This window comes from Panicum virgatum, chromosome 9N (assembly GCF_016808335.1).
Source record: "Panicum virgatum strain AP13 chromosome 9N, P.virgatum_v5, whole genome shotgun sequence".
NCBI classification, from domain to species: Eukaryota; Viridiplantae; Streptophyta; class Magnoliopsida; order Poales; family Poaceae; genus Panicum; species Panicum virgatum.
In genome coordinates, this window is record NC_053153.1 from 13,528,253 (window position 1) to 13,537,288 (window position 9,036).

The 9,036-nt window shown below is 49.8% G+C and overlaps 1 pseudogene; it reads left to right on the top strand.

Annotated features, from left to right (window-relative positions):
* The first annotated feature begins 1,349 nt into the window (after positions 1 to 1,349).
* On the top strand, positions 1,350 to 7,629 carry LOC120688727 (annotated as a pseudogene).
* The last annotated feature ends 1,407 nt before the right edge of the window (positions 7,630 to 9,036 follow it).

Sequence of the window (9,036 nt, forward strand, 5' to 3'; positions counted from 1 at the left end):
GAATGTCCACAGGTAACTGATCATCTGAACTAGTGGTAATGGAGCAGACAGGTTGACTCTGAATATTTGATTGGTGAGAGGGTGTAGGAATTAACTAAAGGCAGTAAACCACAGCTCCATGCTTGAGGAGACCTCTGAGTTTAGCAGCAGACACAACAGGACATTTGGAGACGTCATCTACTATGCCCTGTAATGTGATTCGTTGACCCTTATAAGGTGAATCTCATCTGCTTATTGGTCGGAGGCCCCATCCATCTAGCTTGCGCCCCGGTTTGAATTTTGAATCCCGGTTTGAGCGGAGCGGGCGACTGGGCGGCGATCGCTCGGCGACGCCGGCGATCTGACCTCCTTCCCGTCGCTACTCCGGGACGTCGCTGGGCGATCTGATCTTGCTGAGGGACGGCGGGCAGGTGAGTCTGTTTTTAGTTGCAGGTGGAAGGTCGGTGGCGGCATCGGCGATCAGACGTCGATCTCACTGCCGAGCCGGCAATGGAGGTCTGAGGCCATTGGAGATACCTCCGGCCCGCCGGCGGCCAGCGTGATCTGCCGCGACTTTAGGCACCGGACGCGGGCACAAGTCTAGTGCCGGGACAACGGCGTTGCTACTCCGGCAACTCGGGACTCGTCGTCGACTGCACTCTCCCACCTCCGATCGATGCCCGCCGGATGCGACATATCCAAGTCGTTAAAGGCGGCTCTTTCACGACGCACAGCGAAGGAGCCGCCGACCCTCGATCCCGATGCTGAGGAGCTCCGGTTGCTCCGGGCGCGCTAGGAAGTCTTCTTCAGCGCCGGAGCAGGGAAATTTTGGGTGGCCTCAGAATCCGAGGACGAGGAAGATCTAGGCGACGCCGACTTGCTGGCTAGTCGGGACACCACCGCCACCGTCGCCATTGCAGAGGTGACGGGGGCTTCTCCCAGCCAGCCGGATTTCAACACGACGTCGGAATTCAACACGAAGTCGGTGCACAAAGCGCATAGCAGGCGCCAACCGAAGCTGCACCGATCTTCGCCGAACATGACCCGACCACCTTGGAGGAAGATGTGGAAAGGCCCGCCGCCGCCGCCACGCCAATCGCCCAAACGTACGGTCGGGGACGTTCTCCTGCCGGCGTTGCGGACCACCGGAACACGGCGAGAGGATGCCCGCGATCTTTCCGGGGGGATCCAAAATCCAACCGATGCTAAGCGGTCAGATGTGGGACCGGGAAGCCAGCGCAACAAACAGGCCGGATTTTCGCCCGCGGACTCCTTCGCCAAACCTAATCGCCGCCTGGTCTCCCCGATTGTCGTCCACCTTCCGCCCACCACACCGATCTCCTACGCCGCGGTTGTCATGGCCGGCGGACATGGTGGACGCCGCGGAGCGCCGGCGGGACAACGGGCGCACCGTGGGAGGGGGGGGGCGCATCCAGGGCGCCACCCACAAGGGCAAGGGGCGGCGGGAAGGGAAGATGAACTGGCAGCCGAGGTCCACGCTCCCCTGCCCAACCGGGGCGGCGGCCGCGGTTCCGGGCGGGGGGGGGGGGGGGGGGGGGTCCTCGCGGCCGAGCAGGCGCCGCCACAGGGCAACCTCCAAAGGCGGCCCCGGTTGGGCGCCAGTTTGGCCGCCCAAACGATGGCGCCGGGCCGAGCGGAGACGCCAATAGAGTGGAGCCATCCCCACAGACTGCGGACGGCGCTGATCAGGGCAAGCAGAAGCGAAAGCGCAAGGCAGAACCACACGTGAAATTGGAATGCACAATTTGTTTGGAAGATCATTATACCAACAGGTGCCCTCTTCTCAGAGGACCAAAACCGACAATCGCCTACTGTGCTGCTGCTGAAGACGGTATGGGCTTCTTTATGATTCAGCAAGCTAGACTGAATCAGATCGTCACGTTTGAAGATTCAGATTTTGCCGCTCTAGTCACTGTTGAAAAGGGGAACGTCTCTGCCGAGCTGCTGCAGTCAGAGTTGGCAAGAATCCTCCCTGTACAGTGGACCTGGTCAGCACGGTGAATGGAGACAAATCTTATATTGTTCCTTTCCCCTGCAAGGAAGAATTGGATAGGATGGTTGCTATTCGCAACATTACCACCAAAAACTAGGAGGGAACACTTCGTTTCGAGGAGCTAGAGGCAGATGTCCAACCCATCAGGGTGCTTGATCAGGTCTGGGTGACGGTGACCAATGTTCCTAGGATTCTCAAGTCTTATTTGCCGCTTTGGGCAGTGGGCTCATGCATAGGAGCGACCCAGAAGGTGGATATGGTTCATCTTCGGAAGACAGGTGAAGTCCGCATTTTAGTGGCAGCTTTCGATGTCAAGGCGATCGCAAAGCAAGTGGATATCTGCGTCAACAGGAGCATTTACCGAGTATACTTCACGGCAGATGCAGAGATGACCGATGACTCTTTCAACCCGGATGACGATGACTTGTTAGAAGATGATTCCAACAAGGGTCTGGATGGCAATGGTGATCATCATATGAACGATGCTACGGATGACAATAACAAGAACCAGCGGTCATCTGATGCCAGCAACCAGTCATCGGGGAAACAACTTGGTGGTGCAGCACCCCCACTCCAACATCATGCCGCTATGGTTGAGGATGCAGGTATGCAGGACAACACATCACATTTTTCTCTAGATGTCACAGTGCAGGATCCCGTGGTGGCTGCAACAGAGATGGGAACGGAGAGTACGCCGACGGTGACTTTGCCAAGCACCCAGGAGGCGCCCTGGAGTGCGGCCTCGGGGGACGGCGTCTCCTCGCCGGCAGCACCGCTGGGTCCCTACTCAGCGGGTGGCTCGGCACCGCCAACAAAGTCTCCGTCGGCAGGGATATTCGCCCACTCGGGTGGTGCGGCGTGTGACTCGCCGACGGTATTTCCACCGGCGGGGGTCTACCTATCGACCAATGCGGCGGCCGGCACTCCACGGCAGTCACCGCGACCTGGGACTTGTGCTGGCTCGGGCGGAGCAGCGCGATGCCTTGCTGAGGTGGAGATGCCGCTACCCAGCGACGGGAACCGGCCGGCGTCGGAGCCAGAGCGTTCACCGACGCCGAGGAGCGCCGACTCTGGCGGAGGCGCTGCCGCGGTGGCCTGGCAACACGCCTCGCCGGTGGATCCCAGCGCGGCCGAGCTGGAGCGGCCGGCCAAGCTCGGGGAGGATGCAGCGCTGACTGGCATGGTGAGCGACCAGGCTGGGGCGACCCTTGTGGCACAACCCAGGCTGCCGCTGCATGGTCCTGTGCAGCCCGTGCATGGACCTGTGCAGCCCGAACATGAAATGTGCGACCGGCAAATGGTGGCCGGGCTGGTGCCTTCCTGGGAGCCGACCGAGGCACCATTGGGAACCAAAGTGGCACTAACCGCTAAGGTCCCTGCAGCAAATCAGCAAGCCAAGGGTCCGAACTTGGTGGAGGAGCCCACAGTGCGCAGGAGCGCCAGAAACAAAGCCACGGCAGATGAACATACCTTGAAGAAGACTGCGAGAATGGCGGCACAAAAGAACCTCGAATCTACAGGTTCGTCTTTTACTAGCTTTTCAGATAATCGCATTTCTTCGAACCTTAATAATATAGGCATCAACCTAGGTTCTACTGCCTCGGCTATTAAATCCTCTACTATTGCTATCAAAAATCTAGAAATTGATAGATTAGCGCTTCAGGCTAGCAAAAAATTAGATAAATCAAAATCTAAATTTAGTCATGCCGAGAGTGATGAGGAGAAGGAAGATAGACTAGAAGCAGTTCTCAGCCATGTGAGTGGTAATCTAATTGAGAACATGCAAGATACGGAGGTGGATCACATTATCGATCTATCTCCTGTCCGTAGAAAGAAAAAGTCTACTGCTGCCAAAAAACCCAAAAACGGCAGACTCCCGAAAAAGCCAAAAACTCCTTCAAAAATTAAACTAAAATGAAAGGAGTATTCTGGAATAGCAGAGGTCTTGGAGACTTGGCTAAACATAGATTTTTGGCGGACTTAGTAAAAGAGGAGCAAATAAATTTTATTGCTCTCTCTGAAACCGGGAGGGATGTGTTTCCTGATCATTTATTAAAAAAGTTGTGCGCTGGCCGGGAATTCATCTGGCACAATATGGCACCTCACGGTAGATCAGGAGGCATCCTCCTTGGGGTGGATTTGGAGGTTTTTGATATTGGAGCCATCGCAGAGGGAGATTTCTATGTGAAATTTACCCTACGATCCAAACACGATGACTTCAAATTTGTGCTGTATACGGTGTACGGCCTAGCACAACAGCTAAACAAACAAGCCTTTTTTGGCAGAAATGGTTAACACGTGCTCGAAAGAATCGCTCCCTTATCTAATTGGGGGGGGGGATTTCAATATTATGAGAGGGCCGGAGGATAAAAGCTCCGGAGAGTTTGATTTCAAGTGGCCTAATTTGTTTAACGCTGTTATTGAATCTCTTGATCTCAAAGAGATTGTCATGTCTGGTCGCCAATTCACATGGGCGGGTTCGGGTGACGATCCAACCTTTGAGAAGCTTGATAGAGTCCTCGTTAGTACTGAGTGGGAAATCAGATATCCCCTCTCAACGGTAGAACCAAGAGATAGAAATATTTCGGACCATACTCCTCTTATCCTGAATACGAGGGCATCCACCCACCACACCGATCAACGTCCCTTTAAATTTGAGAGGGGTTGGTTGATTAGGGACGGGTTCTACGACATGGTTGCCAATATATGGCAATCTGAGAACTCAGGGTGTTCGCCTCTAGAGCGGGGGCAGAATAAAATACGAAGACTCAGACAACATCTCAGAGGATGGGCCAAACACACCACTGGAACTTATAGAAAAGAGAAGAAACGACTTCTCGCTATTCTTGAGAAAATGGATAAGAAAGCGGAGGCGATTCCCCTATCCGCTCAGGAGTTGGATCTGAAACAATACCTAAAAGAGAGTCTAGTGTCTCTCTTAAGAGAAGAAGAGATAAAATTGTACGAAAGGGCAAAGGTCAAAACACTACTAGAAGGAGACAATAATACTAGGTTCTTCCATCTAGTAGCTAATGGCAAACACAGAAAACAACATATCTTCAAACTTGAGAATGATCAAGGAAGGGTTATCGGTGTTGACCAACTTAAGAGCCATATCACCCATTATTATAAGAATCTCTTTGGACAGCCGGATGTATCGGAAATTTCTCTACGGGAGGAACAAATCGGGGATATTTCCCAAGTCTCCCTAGAGGAAAACCAGGCACTCACTAGTCTATTCGATGAGGCCGAAGTGCGAAATGCGGTGTTTCAGATGGAGCATAATAAGGCTCCAGGACCTGACGGTTTCCCCGTAGAATTTTATCAGGTTTTCTGGAATGTGATCAAGGATGACCTGATGGCTCTCTTTTCGGACTTCCACCGGGAGGATCTAAACCTCTTCAGTCTAAATTTTGGGATCATCACCCTTATCCCGAAAGTGGCTGACGCTACTAGGATTCAACAATATAGACCCATTTGTGTCCTTAATGTCAGCTTTAAAATATTCACTAAAGTTGCCACAAATAGGTTGAACAATGTAGCTAAGACGGTGATTAGCCCCACACAAACAGCTTTTATGCCTGGCAGGAATATAATGGAAGGAGTGGTCATCCTACACGAAACTATCCATGAACTACATACCAAAAATCGAGATGGGATCATTCTTAAGATCGATTTCGAAAAGGCGTATGATAAGGTCAAATGGCCATTCCTGCAGCAAACCCTACGCATGAAAGGGTTCTGCATGAAAGGGTTCTCCTCCAAGTGGTGTAGGTGGATTGAAAGTATGGTGACAGGAGGAAGTGTGGGAATCAAGATTAACGATGATGTCAGCCCATACTTCCAAACTAAGAGGGGACTCCGTCAAGGGGACCCTATGTCACCTATCTTATTTAACATCGTGACTGATATGCTGACTCTCCTGATTAAGAGAGCAAAAGCCGATGATCAAATAAGAGGTGTCATTCCTCATCTTGTAGAGGATGGTTTATCAATACTACAATATGCAGATGACACTATCATTTTTATTGACCATGACCTAGAACAAGCAAAAAATCTCAAACTTTTGCTATGTGCTTTCGAGCAATTATCAGGTCTCAAGATCAACTTCCACAAGAGCGAAATATTCTGTTTTGGTGCCGCCAAAGAAATGAAAGATACCTACACTAATCTCTTTGGCTGTAATGCTGGTGAATATCCCTTCAGTTATCTAGGGATCCCTATGCACCACAGGCAACTCCTAAATTCTGAATGGAGAAAAATAGAGGAACGCTTCGAGAAAAAGCTCTCTTGTTGGAAAGCGAAATATCTATCCTATGGAGGGTGGCTAGTTCTCTTAAACTCAGTTCTTAGTAGCCTACCCATGTTCATGATGTCCTTCTTCGAAATACCCAAAGGGGTTCTCAAAAACCTGGACAAATTTAGATCAAGGTTTTTCTGGCAAGGATCATCGAATAAACATAAATACCGACTTGTCAAGTGGGACATCTTGTGTCGTCCTAAGGACCAAGGAGGACTTGGAATCGTAAATCTGCATTTGCAGAATAAGTGTTTATTGGCTAAGTGGCTTGTAAACCTGCTGAATACCGATGGCATGTGGCAGAAGCTGCTAACTAATAAATATCTACATTCCAAGTCACTAACCCAGGTAAAGGCAAGATCCTATGACTCTCATTTTTGGAGAGGCCTCATGAAGATTAAAGATGAGGTGTTCGGCCTTGGCTCTTTTGTGGTAAAGGATGGGTCCAAGACCAGATTCTGGGAAGATACATGGATAGGAGATAGACCTTTCAAAGTTAAATATCCATCAATCTACAATATAGTGAGGGATTCACACGCAACAGTGGCTAAAGTTATGGCCACGTCGCCTCTCCAGGTATCCTTCAGGAGAGCGCTGGTGGATAATAAACTACTTGAATGGCAAAACCTTGTAGCGCAAATCGCCCATGTCAACTTGGTGGACGAGCCTGATTATTTCAACTGGAATATGACCACATCCAGGTCATATACAGTTCGCTCTCTCTATCTATATCTGATAGATAGAAACCCACCATTTCGACATAAGAGTATTTGGAAACTAAAGATTCCTCTCAAAATTAAAATCTTCCTTTGGTATCTGCAAAAGGGAGTGGTTTTAACAAAAGATAATCTCGCTAAAAAGAACTGGACGGGTAGCCAAAAATGTTGTGGCTGTAATATTAATGAGTCTATAGATCATCTTTTCTTAGATTGTCCGTACGCGAGAATGGTTTGGAGGATAATTTCTTACGCTACAGGTTTGACTCCACCTAATTCGATTAGGCATATGTTTGGCTCATGGCTTTCTAATCAATCTAAAAAGATTAGGAATTTGATTTGGGTGGGAGTGGCTGCTGTTTGCTGGGCAATCTGGCGATGCCGGAATGATATAATTTTTCACAAAGTCAAATACCATTCGATTTTGCAGGTTATTTTTAGGGGGGCGTACTGGTTACGTTTCTGGGCGCAGCTGCAGCGTGAGGAGCAAGCCAAGACATCACTTTCCTTGATGAGCACAAACATAGAGACTATCGCTTTGGAGTTCATCAAGGGAGGATGGAACACTTTTTATCATTTGCTGTAATTTTATCTTTGAGAACGGCTTCGCTCTCATCTATTTTTCCCAATGTTGCGAATCCTGTAATAATTGGCTGTGTACGCCCTTGGGCGTAGAGGCCGGATGTTTTTCATCCATTATCTAAAAAAAATCTGCTTATTGGTCCAGTGAATCCACATTGGACTACAAGCTTCAAGCCAATCCTCTCCCACAATCATGTCATAACAGTGGAGATCCAGAACTTTAGCATCAGAAACAAATGTATGACCCTGAACAAACCAGGATAATTGAGGCACCACTGAACTGCATAACATACTGCCACCACTAGCAGATTTGTAGCTCGAACTTGGACAGTCTGCAGTGGGTAATTGCAGCTTCTGAACTAAAGCATTGCTGACAAAAGTGCCTATGCTGCCTGAATCCACAAGAATGAGAATATGTTCCTTACCAATACGCCCCAACAACTTCATTGTCTTTCTAGATTGAGTGGGAACTTCAGCTTTAGAATCAATAGCCAGCACAGGACTGTCAGAATCAATGATAGGGTCTGCTGGAGAGTCAGAATCACTGTCATCAGATTCCAAAGCATCAAGAACTTCTTCTAGAACGTGCAGAGGGATATGCTGAGGACATTTGTGCCCATGAGACCAACTGTCACCACATTTGAAACATAAACCCAATTTCCTACGATGAGCACGAAGGGAAGCCAGCTTATCATCTTTGTCAGACTTGTCTGTCTTCCATGGCTCTTCCTTCTGAAGATGAGCCAATGTGGCCTTGCCTTTCTCTCCAGCAGAAGATTTGCTGGAAAGCTTGGGAGCTTCTTTTGTATCATTTCTGAAGAATCCCTTTCTCTTGCTTTTGTCAATTTCCTCCTCCTGCAGCAACGCAAGAGCACTAGCAGTATCGACATTTTTGGGGCGATGTAAAGCAATTGGTGCTCTAATGTCCTCCCTAAGCCCGTTCATGAACCGGGTAACAAAGTAAACGTCGTCATACTGGTCATTGTACAGCAAGATACTATGAGACAGCTGCTCAAACATGGCATAATATTCTGAAACCGACCCCGTTTGTCTAAGGGAATCGAGCTGGCGCATATGAAGCTGATACTGGTCTCGGTCGAAACGCTCGCACACAGCAGTACAAAGCTGTTCCCAACTAGTCACCCGCCCACGCAATTCAAGCGTTTGCAGCCAGGCTGCAGCAGCACCTGAGAAGTTAAGCGCTGCAAAATGCGGTTTCAAAGCAGCAGAAACCCCGTAAACCTCGAAGTACAACTCGCATCTATCCTTCCATAATCTGGGATTCTCGCCATCAAACTTAGGGAACTCAAGCTTAGGAAGAGGTGATGGGCGTGCGTGACTCGTTCCCCCATCCCCCAAGACATCAGTACGAGCAGGCTGGGGTGGTATAGATGTACCCGTGACCGGGTACGGCGGATGGGGACGGAGGATCCCACCGCCCACAT